Source organism: Chiloscyllium plagiosum, unplaced genomic scaffold (assembly GCF_037043375.1).
Source record: "Chiloscyllium plagiosum isolate Xiang-an unplaced genomic scaffold, Cpla_swu_hap1 HiC_scaffold_1, whole genome shotgun sequence".
Lineage (NCBI taxonomy): Eukaryota > Metazoa > Chordata > Chondrichthyes > Orectolobiformes > Hemiscylliidae > Chiloscyllium > Chiloscyllium plagiosum.
In genome coordinates, this window is record NW_028270139.1 from 14472403 (window position 1) to 14486458 (window position 14056).

Consider the following 14056-nt stretch of genomic DNA (forward strand, 5'->3'; position numbering starts at 1 on the left):
GACAGCCCATGTCTAATCCTATCGAAGTCAGCCTTATTCAAATACACAGAATGTCCGTTATATTAAACTGATTTTATACAATTTGCAGTAGACTGCATTATAAAACAAAAATCTCTCTCTTCATACATTCATTGCTTCATGAGAAAGTGCATGTTATCTTTTTATGCCATCAGAATTGATCAGAATGAGAAATGCTTGCTTTTATTTGAAACAAAGTTCAAATATTTAAATGCAGTCTTGAGGAGTTGCTCCCTTGATACAGAGCCTCGTCACTGGGAAACATAAATCAGCTATTTGAGTGCCTGCTCCCTGTAATTCTTTGGGACGTTTTGTATTTATGGACAGAAAGCCATTAGTGAATGAGAAAATTCCCAGAACATGTCCTTGTGGCTTGACACCAAACCAGAATTCCAATTATGGAAGGTGAATTATATAAAGCACATGTTTGGAGTCCCAATGTGCACTCCTACTGGGTGAGGCTTCACTCGAGGAATGCAATTTCATAAAAATAGGATGGTAGGACACCATGAGTGGAATTTTATCCTCCTTTGAGTGGGGGAGACAATGACAAAAATGTTGAAAAACATGTCAAAAATTAAACAAAAATCAGAACCTTGACATAGAGAGAAATAAAAATCAGGAGTGATGAAGAAAGTGGTCCTTGTGGAATGCAGAGTGGAGTGGGCGGGAAGATGTTCTTAGTGGTGGGGTCTGGTTGGAGTTAGTGGAAGTGTTAAAGACTGATCCATTGAATGCAGAGATTGGTGGGGTGAAAGATGAGGACAATGGGAATCCTGTCTCTGTTATGTTTGGGCGGGGGAGGTGGTTTACAGCTGTGGAGCTGGGAATGGAGGAAGTGCAGTGGAAGGCTGTCTGGATGACAGAGGGGGAAAGCACATTGTTCAAAATAGCTGGACACCTGGGATGCTTGGGAGTCGAATGTCTCCTTGAGGTAGGAGGCGCACAAACATGAGCCCTTTGCTATGGTTAAATAGCAAGGTTAGCATCTCATTGTCCTATTTCCACATAATTGCATCTCATTTATATTCTGCTTTCAATTCTCCCAACTTTCTCAAAAACAAGTTGGCACCAGTTGTCGACATGAAGGACTGAGTAGTTAGCTAGTGGTATCAGCTCTCTGCTTCCTTCTTTAGGCCTTCATCCAAGTTTGTCTTTGTCACAAAGTCCCTCTGGGGACCAGATATTTCTCTCCTTCAACTACTCAAGTCAGCATCGATAATTCCTCAGTCTTATCATCATACCTACTTTTGGACCAACTCTCACTTCAGTTAAACCCCTCAGTACTTCATTTTGGAGCTCAGGGACACTTATGACTTGTATGCTTGTATGTATTGCTTTTTCACAATTTGATTCACACCACATAATAAGAAACTGTGGGAGGCACTGGACACTACAAAGATTATGGGCTCTGACAAAATCCCAGCAATTGTAATTTCAAGCTCTTCCAGTACTGTTGCGACATTGCCATCTATCCAACAATTTGGAAAATTGCCTAGGTATGTCCTGTACGCAAAAAGCAGGACAAACCTAACTTGCCTAATTATGTCTTCATCAGTCTATTCTTGATTTTTAGTAAAGTGATAGAAGGAGTCATCAACAGTGCCAACAAGTAGCACCTGTTCAGCAATAACCCATTCACTGATACTTAGTTTGACTTCTGCCAGGGCTCATTACAGCCTTGGTTCAAACATAGACAAAAGAGGTGAATTCCAGAGGTGAGCAGAGAGTGACAGCCCTTGACATCAAAGTTGCATTCAATTGAGTGTGGCATTAAGGTGCCTGAACAAAACTAATATAGTAGGTATTAGGGGCAAACTCTCCGGTGGTTGGAGTCATATCTGATACATAGGAAGATAGTTATGGTTGTTGGAGGTCAGTCATCTCAGCTCCAGACATCTCTGCAAGAGCTCCTCAGGGTAGTGTCCTAGGCCCAACATCTTCAGCTGCTTAATCAATGACCTTCCCTCCGTCATCAGGTCAGAAGTGGGGATGTTCGCCTTAGATTGCACAATGCTCACCACCATTTGTGACTTCTCAGATACGGAAGCAGTCCATATTCAAATGTAAGATCTGGATAATATCAAGGCTTGGGTTGACAAGTGGCAAGTGTCATTTGCACCACACAAATGGCAGACACTGACCATTTCAATAAGAGCCAATCTAACCACTGCCCCTTGACATTCATTCAATGACCATCATTGAATCCCCCACTACCAACATCCTGGGGGGTTATCATTGACCAGAAACTCAACTGAACTCACCATAGAAATACAGTGGTTACAAAAGCAGGTCAGAGGCAGGTCCTTCATCAGGACAATCACCTGATGAAGGAGTGTCGCTCCGAAAGCTAATGTGCTTCCAATTAAACATGTTGGACTATAACCTGGTGTTGTGTGATTTTTAACTTTGTACACCCCAGTCCAACACTGGCATCTCCAAATCAGGTCAGAGGCTAGGAATACTGCAGAGAGTAACGGACCTTCTAACTCCCCAAAGCCTGACCATCATCCACAAAGCATAAGTCAGGAATGTGATGGAATACTCCCCATCTGCCTGGATGCATGCAGCTCCAACAACATTCAAGAAGTTTGATGCCAGGATAAAGTGGTTTGTTTGATTAGTACTACATCCATTCCCTCCACCACTGTACCTCAGTAGTAGCAGTATGTACTCTCTGTAAGATGCACTGCTCAAAAAGTGAATAAAGATCCTTAGACAGCAGATTCCAAGCCCACAACTACTTCCATTTAAAAGGACAAGGGCAGTAGATACATGGGAACACTACAACCTGCAAGTTCTCCTGCAAGTCAGTCACCATCCTGACTTGGAAATATATTGCTATTCCTTAACTACGGCTAGGATTCCCTCTCAAATGGCACTTTGGATCCACCTACAGCACATGGACTGTAGCAGTTCAAGAAGGCTGCTCACTACTACCTTCTCAAGGGTAACTAGGGATGACCAATAAACTCCCTTATCCCAAAGCACAGGGAGAACACAAACATCTCATGAATTTATGCAGGAGGTATCTTATGGCTCAGCTCATTTCTTTGTATTCACTTTATACTTATTTGGAGGCTGTCACTCTGTGGATTGCATTACCTTTTAGTGTCAAAAGAGAAGAAGGCAGCTTGTCACAGTTCAGAGCAACTGAGGTGGACATCTTCTTGTACAGCACCATGCTATGTTAATGTCACACCTACAGTAAGTGCCAGGATCTTTGAGTCAAGACAACAAAGTGGTTCGGCTAAATGGAGTACGCCTGAAGGTCAAAGACCTTAGTGGGGTAAAGATGGACTTTATTCAGTCACAAAGTATTGTCGCTGTCAGTCAGTGGGCTTGACTGATTACAGGTAAGGGTTGGCCACAGTCAGTCCCACAGGTCAGGTGAAATTTGTCCAGCGATTACAGGTACATCAATCAGGGGTGGACTAATTGTTCCTGCAATGAGACAAAGGAGGGATCGAGTATGATGGCAATAAATAGAAGAGCAGTTAGTTATGCTGCATGTGCAGGACAGGTGATAAGGTGTCCACAGTAAGTGAATAGGAAGCACAGGGGGCACAAAAGGTCAGTAGTTTGGGAGGACGAGGAGGGTGAACACCATGGATGGACATGATGGGTGCAGTTATGAATGTTATAGTCCATGAGCCTTGGTGAGAGGAATGTGCTATGGCAGAGTTAGTGTGAATGGTGGCACTGTGATTGTGAGAACATTGTGGTATTTATCCATGTGGAGCACCTCCAAGCATCTGTCAGCGAACAAGAAAAGTGAGCAAATTGTCTGTGTAACTTTAACTTTAAGTTGCATTTCTTTTTTCTCTCATTCTGATCACTTGATGCCACTAATACTTATCTAAAACTCTGATTCGAAGCAGCTACTTTTAGGGGGATGCATTGATGCCCAGATTGCACAATGTACAGATTTCCAAAAACAAATGCATCACTATATTCCATGACCCATTTCATTTGTGCCTTTTTCATGGAAGGCTTACTCACAGGAAGTTTATTTCATGAGGGATATCAGCACTGACAAATTAGGTTACTCCATCTGTGTTGTGGTAAACCACAACACTTGTTGGCAACCTCAATGTGGTGTCATCATCTAATATAAAATAAAAAATAATCTTTAATCCTGCTAATAGCTTCACAACCAGCGAATCTAGGTAACATTGTAACCAGCCTCTGACACATACTATTGAGGTGCAACCACTATTGAGTGTAGCATAATTGAACAAGTACACAAATAACACACTTATCATTGGATTAAAACTCCTTTTGACTAGTTCAGATCCTTTTAATTGATCATCTTTATCTTCTTCAGCATAAGAATTTATGTACAAGACCTGACCGATAATCAATAATGCTACAGCTAATGTTACTGACATAGTGTGATGTAGGTTTAGGACCTACATTTTCGCATCACATCACAGTCCTGAAAATTCTGCTCGAGTATGGAATATAACTGGGAAGAGACCAGAACAGAAACTGAAAAAGAGGGTGTGAATCATTCAAAATAAATCAAAAATAGATAAATCTGTTGACATTTCAAATATATGGGTAGAGATAGATGAACTAAGAAAAAGCATGGGGCAAATAGGAACAACTCAAAAAAAAGCAGTGAGAATGCAAAATGTACACAAATGATGAAGATAACTTGGAATAGTGGATATAAATGGTAACGGATTGAGGCAAAGCAGACCATAAGAAATAGGAACAGGAATTTGACCACTTCAATCTGCTGCACCATTCAATAGGATCCAACATTCCTGGTGTCCACTCTTCTGTATTTTCCCTCTCGATTCTCTTACAGATCAAGAAACTAACTCAGCCTTAAAAATACACTAGCACTCTGCCTCTACAGTTCTCTGTGGCAAGGAGTTTCAAAAATTCACAACCTTAAGAGAGGAAATTCCTTCTCATCCCAGGCTTAAATTGGGACGATACTTTATTGAGTCCATACTCTCTGCTCCTAGACTCTCCCATGAGAAACAACCTCTCAGCATTTACCCTTATGAATCCTACAAGGTCAATGAAATCACCTCTCATTCTTCTGATTTCCAGTCAGTAGAGTCCTAACCTGTTTAACCTTTGCTCTTAAGAGGATCCCTCCATAGTGGGATTCATCCTTATTAACCTTCTCTGAACTGCCTCAAATGAAATAAAATCATTTCTTAAATAAGGGGACAAAATCTGCTCAAGTACTTTGCAGATACTGCTTTGAATGATAAATGCCATTGATATTCGACAAGCACAGCAACAATTAATATACAATGACAACCTTTTGAAATATGAAGATCATTGCATCCTAAGTGTAGTAAAAATGAAATTGAGTTTTGAGATTGAGAAACCACTATGCAGAACACCCACTTTCAGCTGTCCAAATAAAATGATCTCACGCTATTGTGGAGTGGACCTGTACATTGTTTTAACAGCTGTCTTGCAACAACACTGGAATTACAGCATAAAGGATTTTCTAGCAATAGTCCTACTGCAGTTATGAAATTTGTTCTTGGTTTGATAATCTGTGATTTATTGAAAACCTGAGTTTGGTTACTCAAATGGATGCAATTCTGAACTATAATTACACATTTTAATTTGTATAAACATCAATGTATTAAGTAGTGGTAATCAGTGTGATCTCCTGCTGACCAGGAGATCACACTGATTACCATTACTGCAACTGAGAAAGAGGTCAAGTTGGGAAGGAATGTGAGAATTCTTCAAAAAGGAACTGAGTTCCTCTTTCACAGCTTTTGATTGCTGATTCAATAGCAACATAGCAATGAATGACCCAAGAACTGCTCAATCCCTTATAACGAACTCTGAAAAATGTATCACATGGCAAGCTTGAAATTTATTGAAGGACAAATCCTCCAATTAATCTGACAAAGAAACAGCACTCAGAAGTCTCAAAGGCTAACTTGTAGTTGAACAGGTTATTTATATTTAAACACAATAATGTTGGATATATAGGAAAGCAGATAGAGAATTACTACTTGGATGAGTGCAAAAAAAAGTCATTTTTCAGTCTTATATTTAATGACAGGCCAGAAGCCAGTATGATAGAGTACTTTTAGACCAGTAGTATGATTTCCCAGATCTCTGGCAGAAATTAATTGCAGAATATGTTGAAAAATCTTTTCAATGGCAAGTACCACCTGACAATCTGTCAAACCAACAGCTGGATCCCCAGCTAAGCCTGACATTGCAGGCTGGGAGCACTTGTAGTTTAGAAGTGTTGGTGCTGAAGTAGAATAGGCATTGGTACAAAATGAAGGCAGGGCACATATTGTTGGTCCACAACTTGGTACAATCATTGGCAGGAAAACTTGGGAAGCACTCCTAATTCCCGAGTCAGAAGCAAACAGCAAGGACCCTAACACTGGTCCCATTCCAGTCACAAAAAGACTCCTTGACTGTCAGCATCTGCTTCCTGCCACTCAGCCACTCTGGATCCAATTAGCCAAATTTCCTTGGATCCCAGTGGCTCTTACCTTTGCTGTCAGTCTTCAATGCAGGACCTTAAAAGCCTTGCTGGAATTTACGTAGACTACATCAAAAGCATTGTCTTCATCTACACATTTGGTCACTATTTCAGAAAATTTAATCAAATTGATCAAATATGATTTCCTCTTAACAAAATCATTCTGACTGTTATTGATTAATCCCGGTCTCTTGAAATACAGATTAATTCTGTTCCTCAGAATTACTTACAATAGTTTGTAAGTAAACCTTTGAGGCTTGACTGACTGGCCTGTAGATTCTGGTTGATCCCTTCCTCTTCCCCTGCTTCTTGAATAATGTTACCACATTGGCTGTCCTCCAGTCCTCTGGCACCTCTCTTGTGAAAAGAGAGAAATTGAAAATTGGAAGCACCTCTGCTATTTCCTCCTTGCTTCACTCAATAGCCAGGATACATGTCATCCTATCCTGGACCTTAATCTACTTTTACGCCTGCCAGACCACACATAGCGTCATCTGTCTATGCTAATTTCTTCAATTATATCGCAGGTCTTCTCCCAGAATTCTACACCAGCAACATTTCTCTCATAAGTGAACACCAATATAAAGCATTTATTTACACCCTGCTAATGTCCTCTGGCCATATGCACAATTTACACTGTAGTCCTTACTAGGCCCTATTCTTTCCCTTGGTATCCTTTTATTCTTAAATGTACTTGTAAGTTAATTTAGGACTTTCTTTCCCATTGTTAGCTACTAACAGTTCCCATTAATAGCCATTCACCCTCCTAGCGAGATCGTTATCCACTCCTTTGTCTATCTACATTTCTTTGCTCTCTGAGCTTTATCCCGCTCCTTACCACACTTCCCCGCCCTATCTTCTGCATGTAAACTGACATTTTCCTAGCTACCATCTGAGGCAGGGTGACTCGATCTGAAATGTTAACTCAAATTTGTCTCCACAAATGCTGCCAAATCCGCTGAGCTTTTCCAGCAATTTGTTTTTGTTTAGGATTTTTCTGTGAGTCCTTTCATGTTCCCGTTTTGCGCTCTCAATTTCCTTTCTAAGTTCTCCCTTGCACATTCTATACTCTTGTAGGACACTGTCTTGAGCCCTCAGTATCTGCCATAAGCCTTCCATTTTCTCTTTACCCAATCCCATGTATCCGTCAATATCTAGAATTCACTGGACTGGTTGGTCCGACTCTACTATTATTGTATTATTATGTTGGCCTTGTACTCTCTCTCCTTTCTTCTTGAATGTATCCACTGTCATAGACATACAGCATGGAAACAGAGTGTTCGGTTCAACTTGTCTATCCCAACCAGGTTTCTCAAACTAAACTAGTTCCTTTTGTCTGTGTTTGGCCCACATCCCTCTAAACCATTCCAATTCATGTACTCGTCCAAATGTCTTTTGTCTGATAAACGTACCCTAAAAGTATCTGCTCCCAATCCACTCTGGACAAATCATATCTGATCTTATTACAACCTGTCTTTCTCTAGTTTAGAACCTTGCTTTCAGACACTTCCTTCTCCATTTGTGCAAGGGTATTGAAACTAACAGTTATGATTGTTATCTGTAAATAATCTCCACTGATACTTCAAACACTTGCCTGCCTTCTTTACCTAAAACTAAGTCTAGGACCGATCCTTCTCTGGTAGGGCTTTCTATATACTGGCTTAAAAAGCTCTCTTTGATGCATTTTAAAATTCTGCTTCCTCTAGGTTAGATCATATGGAATTCGGGGAGGACTAGCTACTTGCATACGGAACTGGCTTGACCGAGGGTGGTGGAGGAGGTTGGCTTTTCAGACTGGAGGCTTGGGACCAGCGGTGTGCCACAAGGTTCGGTGCTGGGTCCACCGCGTTTTGTCACTTATGATTTGGATGTGAACATAGGAGGTGTGGTTAGTAAGTTTGTAAATGACATCAAAATTGGAGGTGTAGTGGACAGTGAAGGTTACGTCAGAGTACAATGGGATCTTGGAGGGTTTAAGCTGTAGGGAGAGGCTGAATATGCTGGGGTTGTTTTCCCTGGAGCATCAGAAGCTAAGGGTTGACAGAATAAGGGGCATGGATAGGGTAAATAGACAAGGTCTTTTCCCTGGGTTTGGTGAGTCTAGAACTAGAACTCACTGAGTCTAGTTCTAGGTGAGAGGGGAAAGATTTAAAAAGGTATCCAAGGGAAAACTTTTTCATGCAGAGGATGGTGCATGTATGGAATAAGCTGCCAGAGGAAGTGGTGGGGACTGGTACAATTAACATTTAAAAGGCATCTGGATGGGTATATGAATAGTGCGAGTTTAAGAGGGATATGGGCCAAATGCTGGCAAATGGGACTAGATTTATTTAGAATATCTGATCAGCATAGACAAGTTGGACCGAAAGGTCTGTTTCTGTGCTTTACATCTCTATGACTATAAACCTTTCACAGTATGACTAATTAATGTTGGGGAAATTGAAATTCCCCAGTCACTACCTTATCACATTAACAATTCTCTGAAATTTGCTGACAAATCTGCTCTTCTATTTCTCTCTGGCTATTAGTGGGCACATCACCCCCACCTTGTGAAACTTCTCCAGTTGTCACTTATCTCTGGTCCTTGGTCACTCTGCAATTGTGGGCCTCTGGTCAGTGCCATTTCAATAGCAGTAATAGCCTCATTTGTGGTGCTGCTAAGTGAAAGAATTGCTGTTCACTAATTGACCAACAGCTCTTATTAACCAACAGGTCTCAGGAAGTAGGATTTTCCAACTCCTGATCCTGAAGAAGGTCACCACAGGCCTGTTAAATGCTGATTGGCTCCTTATATCAGCAGGCATTCCGCAAAGAAGGCAAAGTGGGTTTTTCGAATGTTCTTTAGTCAGTAGCCAAGACCCCTGTCATCTTCATTAACGGCTCTCTAAATTTCAGGTCTGTGGGGATTATACATTCAGCTAAGATATAATAGCAATGCACCATTTCTTCAAAGGACAATCTTTTTATACTTTGGTACATTATGAACAGTAAAGTGTCTTACTGAACAGTTAATTTTTAATTGCTATTTCAGTTTAAGGAAGAGCGAGCTGGGGTCCTTACCTCTGAGCCAGGAGGCCTGGGTTCATGTCCCACTTGCTCCAGAAGTGGGTCATAACATACCTGAACAAGTTGATTGGAAAATTTAAAGGGACATGCTGTTTGATGTAATCCACCAGCTTTTGGGATGTACAGCCTACATAGCATTGCACAGGCACTGAAATGCATATACCATATTCTTCATTTGTGAGACAGGCAGAACATCTTTTTGTCTTGATGGCAGCATCCTAGTAATGAAGGACACCACTTATGTTGCTACTGCATTGTAGCAGTAACACCTAGCTCAAATAGTATCTCAAACGTTTGAGCAAATGTTGAAGCCAGTTGTTTCATACAGCTACAATTACAAATTGTTTCGATCAATGAAAAGCTTCCACAAAATGTGACTTTTCCAGTAATACTCAAGAACAGTAACATCAGATGAATAAAAGAAAATGATACGTTGAAGTGTTTAGAGCATCTTTCTGATCTCTCTGCTATAGGAAAGATGTTGTGAAACTTGGAAGGATTCAGGAAAGATTTACAAGTATGTTGCCAGGGTTGGAGTGTTTGAGCTATAGGAAGAGGCTAAATAGGCTGAGGCTATTTTCCCTGGAGCATCGGAGGCTGAAGGGTGAATTTATAGATGTTTATAAAATCATGAGGGGCATGGATAGGGTGAATAGCCAAGGCCCTTTCCCCAGGGTAGCGGAGTCCAGAACTAGAGGGAATAAATTTAAGGTGAGAGAGGAAAGATTTAAAAGGGATCTAAGGGGCACCTTTTTCATGCAGAGGGTGGACAGTGTGTGGAATGAGCTGCCAGAGGAGTTGGTAGAAGCCGGTACAATTACAACATTTAAAAGGCATCTGGATGGGTATATGAATAGGAAGTGTTTAGAGAGATATAGGTCAAATGCTGACAAATGGGACTAGATTAATTTAAGATATCTGGTCAATGTGGATGAGTTGGACCAAAGGATCTGTTTGTGTTGTACATCTTTATGACTATAAAGATTAATTTCTGCCAAGTGTTTTCCTTCTCCAGGTTAAAACAAAAATCACTTTCCAGTGATCTAGTCATTTGTGGTTTGATCTGGTGGTTTGATTCTTTTTTAAAAAGCCACCTTACATGCCTTCAGGGTGGAAAGCTCAAACATCTGTAACTTAGTGGTGATTACCATATGACTGGTAATACAGGAGCAGAAAAAACATAAACTGAATATAGAGATTATGTACCATAACAATGTATTTATTAAAACTCTCCAGGTTACACTTGATTCCACTTCTTCCTAGAAAAACATAAGCTTGTTTTTGATACTATATGTAGTCAAGAACAGAAAGCATATACTATGGTCCTGTTGGAAGCAACTTGATGGAATTTAAAAACTCTATTTAGATGGGTTAAACTAACAATGCAAAAGTCACCAAACCATTGCCAGCCAGTACATTCATTTTTTAAAATTTACTTATTTTTCCAATCAACCTGTTCAGAGATGTTATGACAAAATTCTGGAGCAGGTGGACCAGGGTAGGGCCACTATCAGTGCACCAAAAGAGGGCCGCACCCAGTACACTCACATTTAGAATTTATTTCGAGCCAACTGTTCTCAAATGGCTCTAATTAACTTAATGAGATATGCATGCATAAGAAAGAGAACAGCATGAAAAGAAATGTGAACAGCATGCCTGTCTCAGATGGTTTCAGCTGTCTGGAAAAAGAGCCCTGAAATGCCTGCAAACAGGATGCAAAAAAAATGTAATTCATCAACCTGTTTTAATAAGAATGGCAAAAGGCCTTAGGAAAGCCTCCCCAGGCTATATGGAAATTATTTACCTTCTTGCCTTAATATCTGCATATATCACAACAAATTTCAAAAGAGTTTGTAAATAAAAAAATCTGGCAAAGTCATTCTACAAAATGGTATGCCATGTAATTGCCACAGCAAATACAGATCTCAAGTTGGTCACTACAGAACATGATGGCAAGAAAGAAAAGAGGGATAAATAAATATAACATGGGTCTGCTCATCAGTTCATCAGAAGAGAATATTCGTGGGTGAGGAAATATTTAAAAGATAAGAAAGTTAATGAACAAAAAATAAAGAATTACTGTTTCTTTCCTGAGAAATTAAAGTTGGGAAACAACTGATTTGCCAATTGTTCTCTTCATGATCTCATTGAATGGCTGAACAGGCTGGAGGGGCTGAATGATAGATCTGTGACATTGTGGAGTTAAGTCATAGATTAGCAATCCATTAAATGGTACAGAAGACTCAAGGGGTTAAATACCCTAAATGTGAAAATCTGTAGTGCTGGTGTTCTGTATGCCTTTGTCAGGCCTAGTGCTCGAGCACAGCAGCACATTAGTGGCTGTAGCACATGGTGAAATCCTGCTGAAGTTCAGTGGAGAAGGCTGTAAATGGTTTAGGATGGCAACCTTTATACAACTGTATGCTGATAAGGTCTTGTTTTAGACTATATCATCTTGGCAGTGGCAGGGCTAGCTTGCTGACAGGCAACAATAAAGACACTGGTCCAGTTGCAGGGATGGGAGAGAAGACAGAAGATTCATCCTCCATGGATTAATTTTCACTTTCCAGATGTGGTCCCTCAGCAATCTGTTGGAGGACACATTGTTGGAGTGCCGTGAGACTCTACAAGCCCAATTGACAACTGATATCAGCAACTCTGATGGCTGCAATTTGCCCCTTTGTGGCACCAAGTTCAGTTTGCATGAGGGTTGTGTAACAATGCACTTTCGCTGATTTCTGATGGCAGTCGTGATGGAAGCTGAGACATCAGCCACTGAGAGCTAATGACATTGGCATACATTCCATGCTGGACACGATGGGTTCCAGGCTCTATGTAAGGCCATATGCTATATTGGTGTCAGACACTTTCAAGCTCTGGGAGGTTTCATAATGCAACAAGCATTTAATTGAGCACATGAATCTGCCTAGACCACTGAAGTGCTCATGAGTCCTCTTCTGTATCACTTGTGCCAGGTGCCACTCTCTGGCAAGTTGATACCTGCATTATCCTTGCACTTTACTCACACAGCACTCAACCCATTTCTGATGTCTCACCATATTCATATTCCATCTTTATGATACATTTATAATTTTTTAAATCTCATCTGGTGGGTGCAGGTCTGAAATTGAGTGACTCTCAATTTCTTGCTGTTTCTCTACAAAATGGCCAGGTTCCATTTTTGGGTGTCGAAGGAAAGTACAATGCTAGAGCGAAGGAAGGGGCAGGGTGGGGGCAATCAAGAAATACATCAGCAGCTTGCAAGACAGATGAAATTGCAATGTGTGGAAGAAGTAGGCTGTGAGGAGGAGGATTGGGTATCAGCAGTTCAACTGCTACTAAATTTCAATTTATAATGCTGCCATTCTTCAACCCTGTTTACTCCAATATTCTCTTGGCTAACCTCCAGTGCATCATTCGTGATCATCAGTCTCATCAAACCCTGCTGTCCACATTGTATTCAATACCAAGTTGCCTTACCCATCAGCTACCTTCATTTATGTTGTTTTCTCATATCTTCCCCAATGTTCCAAAGCTCTGCTCCCATAATTACTATTCAACTGCACCCAGTATCTTGCGTACTGATTCTCTTCTGTCACCTATGATTCATACTCTGGAATTTTCCCCATATTAATATTACACATCCTTCAAGGCCATCCTGAAGACATGCTTCTTAGATCTCTCTCATTTATAGGAGGGAGGTAATAGCCAAGTGGTACTGTGGCTAGCTTATTAATCCAGAAACGCAGCTCATGTTCTGAGGACCCATGGCAGATGGTAGAATTTGAATTTTAAAAACATCTGCAATGAAGAATCTACTGAGGACCATGAAACCATTGATAATGATCAGAAAAAAACCCATCCTCCTCACTAATGTCCTTCAGGGAAGGAAACCTGCCATCATCACTTGGTCAGGTCTACATGTGACTCCAGCCCACAGCAATGTGGTTTTCTCTCAACTGCCCCCTGAAATTAGAAATCACACAACACCAGGTTATAGTCCAACAGGTTTATTTGGAAGCACTAGCTTTCAAGCCACTGCTCCACCATCAGGTGGTTGTGGAATATGGCTCCACAGCCACCTGATGAAGGAGCAATGCTCTGAAAGCTAGTGCTTCCAAATACACCTGTTGGACTATAGCCTGGTATTGTGTGATTTTTAACTTTGTATACCTCAGTCCAACATCAGCACCTCCAAATCATGCCCAGTGAAATAGTCTAGCAAGCCACTCAGTTCAAGGGCAAATAGGGACAGGCAATTAATGCTGACCAGCTAGCGAGTGGATTAAAAAAAAACTGTCAGCACTTACTTTCTCTGTTCGGCATCAATTCACTGTGCATCTATACGAGGGGATGTTTTCTATGTTATGTAAGTTCAAGCTTTATTGTAAAAATAGCTAGCATGCAAAAGATTCACTGAATAAATGGTGGATTGTTCAAGATTGTGACTGATGCTTGTGAACTGACAGCCTGTAGTTGGAT

The 14056-nt window shown here is 40.8% G+C and overlaps 1 protein-coding gene across 2 annotated transcripts in view; it reads right to left on the reverse strand.

The window, feature by feature from the left end:
* acox3 (acyl-CoA oxidase 3, pristanoyl) overlaps nt 1-14056 on the reverse strand; it is a 191033-nt gene that overhangs the window by 63282 nt on the left and 113695 nt on the right. The gene's annotated exons all lie outside the window — the stretch shown is intronic.